The 7,084-nt window shown below is 38.2% G+C and overlaps 1 pseudogene; it reads left to right on the top strand.

Annotated features, from left to right (window-relative positions):
* Nucleotides 1-2,698: 2,698 nt before the first annotated feature.
* Nucleotides 2,699-5,773, top strand: LOC138996904 (U2 snRNP-associated SURP motif-containing protein pseudogene; annotated as a pseudogene).
* The last annotated feature ends 1,311 nt before the right edge of the window (nt 5,774-7,084 follow it).

Below are 7,084 nucleotides of genomic sequence, written 5' to 3'. Positions count from 1 at the left end.
AATCAACATTTCTTCCTTCTCCAGGTCTTTCAAAGCAAACCACTTATGCTGTGAACTAAGTTCACATTTGTTTTTCTCCAATATTTCTATATCAGCACAAAGACGTTCACATTTTGAGCTCCACAGTTCTTTGTTTTTTAAATCCAGCAATTGCATTTCAAAGTTGCCAATGTCAATATTAAAGGGAGAAAAATTTAATTCTGTTACAGTAGCATTGAGAGGTTTTTTAACAAAGGCTAACGTCGCTTTGCTGTTTCTGAAACCTGTTGAGAAAAGCTTCCCTCATATTTAAAAGTGTTGTTTTGAAATAGCAAATGTCAATATCAGAATTATTTTCTTGGGGATGTTTCAACAGGCTTGGAAAGTGAATCAAAGTTTCTCTTTCAAAATCTTGAGCAAAAAGAGATAATTTGTTTTCAAATGAAATAACTTCTTCTAACATTGAAAAAACTGTGTTTCCTTTCCCCTGTAGTTCACGATTAAGCTGATTTAGATGAGAGGTAATATCTATCATGAAATAAAATTTTTGGATCCACTGATCGTTCGTTAGTTCTGGATAGTGAACACCCTTCTCAAGGAGAAATGCTTAAATTTCTATTAATAAGGAAGCAAAACATTTCAAAACGTTTTCTCTTGATAACCAACGTACCTTGTTATGCAGCAGAAGATCTGCGTATTCACTCTCCATTTCAACTAAAAATTCTTTAAATTGGTGATGATTAAGAGCTTTAGCTATAATGGAGTTGATAATCTTAATCACCAATTCCATAACTTTGCAAATTTCTTCTGGAAATGTCTGTGCACAAAACGCTTCTTGATAAATGATGCAATGGTAAGTAAGTATCTCATGATTAACTTTTTTCTTTCAAAATAGCAACAAACCCATTTCTTACACCGGTCATACTTTTTGACCCATCTGTTGAAATTGAGAAAATTTTATCGAATGGAATATGATGTTTTTCAATGCACTCAATTACAGCATTTGCTGTATCCTCTCTAGGTGTTTGACCTTTGAGTGGCAATAATCCTAAAAGTTCTTCTTTAGGACCTGTAGATGAAATAAATCATACAAAAAGTGAAACTTGCACTGTATCATTTATGTCACAAGACTTGTTAACTGCTATTGATGAAGCTGAAACCAATTTAAGATCTTCGACTTGTTGGTTGGTTATATTCGAAGACATTTTGACTGTTCTATCTTTCACTGTTTTAGCAGGCAATGGTAACTCTTTAATTTTTTTTTTTAGAATATCTGCTTTGTTCTTAAAATCCTGAAATAGCTCTTCAGATGCATTTATAAAACAACTTTTTATGTATTCGCCATCTGTATATGGTTTTCCTCTCTTAGCAATCTCTTGACTAACCACAAAACTTGCAATATTAACATTGTTGGAAGATTGCATCCAGTAATTAAATACAGAACTTGATTTTTCTTGACTCTTCTGAAGTTCCTCAAATACTTTCTTCCTTGCATCACCGACAGGATATTTAGTACTAAATGACACGTGTTTAGTTGTAAAGTGTCTCTTCAAATTTGATTTCTTGTTCTGTGCCAATTTTTCCTGACAAATAAGACAGGTCGGAAGGCCATTTAAGTTTTGAATAAACTCGAAAGTCTCGATCCATTCAACTTTAAACTCACGGTTTTCATCTTCCGTTTTCTTTGCTGCTTCTTTGTAGCCATGTCAAACAGGGCACCTAAAAAATGTTTCATTTTATAATAATAAAGCCACCAACACAAAAGAATTATAATTCATAAATTGATGACAAAAATACCTGTGGGATTTGCAGCTGGTTGGAAAAATACAGGTAACTTTATGCTTAGAGTAGGTATTTTTGTCACCCACGCGTGATTTGCGGACTCGACTAGCACTAACCACTGCACATGAGACTGCTGACTGACTGGCTCACTCAACTCATGCATGAATCTCGAGTGCCTCCCCCGCTCTGCATATCCCGCGGCCCATCTGCACCGTGTCTCCCGTCGCCGGACCGACGGAAACCCCCCACTTCTTCTAACGCCACTTCTTCAGAATAGACTCGCCCAGGCCGAAAACCGACTTCTGCACAGGGACCACAAAGTTTCAATCGCACTTGCTGGAAGCCGGTCCTTCCTTGCTGTTTGACACAGTCGCTGCAGGGAAGAAACATCTACACAGCATATGTTTCAAGGGACCTGGCATATATGGCATACTGTTCTTAATATGTTTGCTCCCCTTCTTGGTGCTATGTGTTTTAACCAAGGTCACCTCTCCGAGAAAGGTTGTTTCCCCAGGTAGGGATTTTTCCCTGAAGTTAGGGAGGGAATAAATCCCCTTAACTAAGTGCCAGGCGGGTAGTTAATCACTTTAACTATGAACAATCACGCTTAAGCTACATAATCTTTACTCCTTGGAATGGAGATAAGAAACACCCTAACCCTTGGAATAGAAATTGATAGGATTAAAATCAACTGGTATAAATACAGATGTAACAAGACAATAAAACACAGAACTTGGCTGGAGATCCTGGCTAGGCTGCTGATCAACTGAACACTGTCTCCGTGTCATTCCTTCTTCGCCAACTCCGTCCACACCTTTGGGAACCCCTGGACCTGATGGGGCTGGACCCCAACATCTGATGCCCTAACAGGAACCCCTAGGTACCCAAGAAATAATAGACAAAATATTAGAAGCCGGAAGGAGGGGCAAAGCTCAAGATGGCGGACAAAACTCCAGATGGCTCTCAGAAGGCCAGTTCAAAGACAAGATCATCAGAGGTTCATTCATCTGGACCCTCAGAAAGTGATATGCCAAGTCAAACACGACCTAAGAGCCCAAGAAAACATAATTATAGGAATGAAAGTGCCCGTGAAAACCTTTGTGATTATCCTCACCAGAATACTTCAAACCCTCTTCTAGAAAACAAACTTAAAGCATTCAGTATTGGAAAAATGAGTACAACTAAGCGAACTTTAAGTAAGAAGGAGCAAGAAGAATTGAAGAAAAAGGAGGATGAAAAGGCTGCTGCTGCGATTTATGAGGAATTTCTTGCTGCTTTTGAAGGAAGTGATGGTAATAAAGTGAAGACATTTGTGCGTGGAGGTGTTGTTAACGCAGCTAAAGAAGAACATGAAGCAGATGAAAAAAGAGGCAAAATCTATAAGCCATCTTCAAGATTTGCAGATCAAGAAAACCCTCCAAATCAGTCATCCAACAAAAGACCACCATCTCTTCTTGCGATAGAAACCAAAAAACCTCCACTGAAGAAAGGGGAGAAAGAAAAGAAAAAAAGCAATTTGGAACTCTTCAAAGAAGAATTGAAACAAATTCAAGAAGAGCGTGATGAGAGACATAAAACAAAAGGCAGGTTAAGTCGCTTTGAGCCTCCTCAGTCAGATTCTGATGGTCAGTGGCGTTCCAAGGATGCGCCTTCAAGAAGAAATAGATCAGCTGTTCTTGATGATTATGCGACTGGGTCACATGATGTGGGAGATCCAAGCACTACTAATTTATACCTCGGAAACATTAATCCACAGATGAATGAAGAAATGCTGTGCCAAGAATTTGGAAGATTTGGACCATTAGCCAGTGTGAAAATTATGTGGCCTAGAACTGATGATGAAAGAGCAAGGGAGAGAAATTGTGGCTTTGTGGCCTTTATGAATAGAAGAGATGCTGAAAGAGCTTTAAAAAATTTAAATGGAAAGATGATTATGTCTTTTGAAATGAAGTTAGGTTGGGGTAAAGCTATGCCTATTCCTCCACATCCAATATACATACCACCGTCTATGATGGAACATATGCTTCCCCCACCTCCATCAGGACTGCCTTTTAATGCGCAGCCTAGAGAGCGGTTAAAAAACCCCAATGCTCCCATGTTACCACCACCTAAAAACAAGGAGGATTTTGAGAAGACTCTGTCGCAAGCCATAGTCAAAGTGGTTATCCCAACAGAAAGGAATTTGCTCGCCCTGATACATCGAATGATAGAGTTTGTTGTACGTGAAGGGCCAATGTTTGAAGCTATGATGATGAACAGAGAAATCAACAATCCCATGTTCAGATTCTTATTTGAAAACCAGACACCAGCCCATGTTTACTATAGGTGGAAGCTTTATTCTCTTCTGCAGGGAGATTCTCCAACTAAGTGGCGGACGGAAGATTTTCGTATGTTCAAAAATGGATCTTTTTGGAGGCCACCACCATTAAATCCATACCTGCACGGGATGTCAGAAAAGCAAGAAACAGAAGCTTTTGTAGAGGAGCCTAATAAAAAGGGAGCACTTAAGGAAGAACAGAGGGACAAATTAGAAGAAATCCTGCAACGGTTAACTCCAAGGAAAAATGATATTGGAGATGCAATGGTTTTCTGTCTTAATAATGCTGAAGCTGCTGAAGAAATAGTGGACTGCATTACTGAGTCATTGTCGATCCTAAAGACGCCCCTTCCCAAAAAGATTGCCAGATTGTATTTGGTTTCTGATGTTTTGTACAATTCTTCAGCAAAAGTTGCCAATGCTTCCTATTATAGAAAAATTTTTGAAACAAAGTTATGTCAGATATTTTCAGACCTCAATGCTACCTATCGTACAATTCAAGGCCATTTACAGTCTGAAAACTTTAAGCAACGGGTAATGACCTGCTTCAGAGCATGGAAAGATTGGGCAATTTATCCAGAACCTTTTTTGATCAAATTGCAAAATATTTTCTTAGGACTTGTAAATATTATTGAAGAAAAGGAAACAGAGGACGTACCAGATGACCTTGATGGTGCCCCTATTGAAGAAGAGCTTGATGGTGCACCTTTGAAAGATGTGGATGGAATTCCTATTGATTCAATAGGAATCAATGGAATTCCCATTGATGATCTTGATGGAGTCCCTATAAAGAGTTTTGATGATGATCTTGATGGAGTGCCTTTAGTGGATGCCACTGAAGACTCAAAGAAGAATGAGCCTATATTTAAAGTTGCTCCATCAAAATGGGAAGCTGTAGATGAATCTGAATTGGAAGCACAGGCTGTAACAACTTCTAAATGGGAGTTATTTGACCAGCATGAAGAATCAGAAAAAGAAGAAAATCAAAATCAAAAAGAAGAAAGTGAAGATGAAGAAGATACTCAAAGTTCCAAATCTGAAAAACATCCTTTATATTCTAATCCAATCAAAGAAGAAATGACCGAGTCCAAGTTCTCTAAGTACTCTGAAATGAGTGAGGAAAAACGAGCCAAACTTCGTGAAATTGAGCTCAAAGTTATGAAGTTTCAGGATGAACTGGAATCTGGAAAACGACCTATAAAACCAGGCCAGAGCTTTCAGGAGCAAGTAGAACACTACAGAGATAAACTTCTTCAAGGAGAGAAAGAGAAAGAATTAGAAAGAGAACTAGAAAGAGATAAGAAGGATAAAGAAAAATTGGAATCTCGATCCAAAGACAAGAAGGAAAAAGATGAGTGTACTCCAACAAGGAAAGAAAGGAAAAGGCGACGCAGTATGTCCCCTGGCCCACCTCACAGTAGCAGTGGTAGACGAGTGAGGTCCCCATCACCAAAGGCGGAGCGATCAGAGCGTTCAGAAAGATCGCATAAAGAGAGTTCGCGGTCCAGGTCATCTCACAGAGATTCTCCTCGAGATGTTAGCAAAAAGGCCAAAAGATCACCATCTGGTTCAAGAACACCTAAAAGGTCCAGGCGATCACGGTCTAGATCCCCTAAAAAACCAGGGAAGAAATCCAGATCCCAGTCTCGATCTCCACACAGGTCTCATAAAAAGTTAAAGAAAAACGAACATTGACATACATTTTTAAGATGCTGTCACTTATTGGAAATGCAATTTTGTTTTGTGCCTGAACGGTCTGTTTTTTAAAAAAAATCAAATGAAAGAGCATTCCTAGGATTTTTGTTTATTTGTGAAGCATGTGTAAACTCATGAGTAACTGCATCGGTAGACCTGTCATTGTTTTCTATTGTGTAAATTACTTTTGTTGTAGCTGTTTTTCAATATGAAATTATTGTGGTAATAAATTTCATCAGAAATGTGTTTAATGGATCTGCTGGCTGTACTATTTTGTTTTAGAATGCTGTGACCTAGCAAAACTAATACAGATGTCTTCCCCCATTTTGTAGCTTTGGCAATTTGAATTAGATTTCAAATAAAATCTGAACAGAAAAAAAAAAATTAGAAGCCAAGGTTAATGTTCTTGAAGAAGCCCTTACAAGGATACATCTTTAAACAAAGCATTATCCCCATGCTTTTAAGCACAGGCCTATTTTTATTCATAACTTTAATAATTATTTGTCTTTTCCCAGGCTCCTTCTGAGTCTTAAACAATTTAGAGCAGTGGTTCTCAACCTTCCTAGTGCCGTGACCCTTTAATACAGCTCCTCATGTTGTGGTGACCCCCAACCATAAAATTATTTTCGTTGTTACTTCATAACTGTAATTTTGCTACTGTTATGAATCGTGATGTAAATATGTGATATGCGTGATGTATTTTCATTGTTACAAATTGAACATAATTAAAGCATAGTGATTAATCACAAAAACAATATGTAATTATATATGTGTTTTCTGATGGTCTTAGGCGACCCCTGTGAAAGGGTCGTTCGACTCCCAAAGGGGTTGCGACCCACAGGTTGAGAACCACTGCCTTAGCGTTACTTGTGACTTTTTCTTTTCCTCACACCAAACATTTCAATCCATCAGGGAAACCTCTTGGATCTGCCTTAAAAATACATTCATCTAACCATTTTTCTCCACTTCCACTGCTCTCACCTTAGTCCAAATCATCATCAAATTAATCACAGATTATTACAATGATCTCTAAACCAGCGGTTCTCAACCTGTGGGCCGAGACCCCTTTAGGGGTCGAATGACCCTTTCACAGGGGTCGCCTAAGACCATCAGAAAACACATATATAATTACATATTGTTTTTGTGATTAATCACTATGCTTTAATTATGTTCAATTTGTAACAATGAAAATACATCACGCATATCACATATTTACATCACGATTCATAACAGTAGCAAAATTACAGTTATGAAGTAACAACGAAAATAATTTTATGGTTGGGGGTCATCACAACATGAGGAGCTGTATTA

The sequence above is a fragment of the Myotis yumanensis genome, unplaced genomic scaffold, assembly GCF_028538775.1.
Source record: "Myotis yumanensis isolate MYYU_CA2020_CCGP unplaced genomic scaffold, mMyoYum1.0.hap1 SCAF_1, whole genome shotgun sequence".
NCBI classification, from domain to species: Eukaryota; Metazoa; Chordata; class Mammalia; order Chiroptera; family Vespertilionidae; genus Myotis; species Myotis yumanensis.
This window is presented reverse-complemented; position numbering and strand designations above follow the sequence as displayed.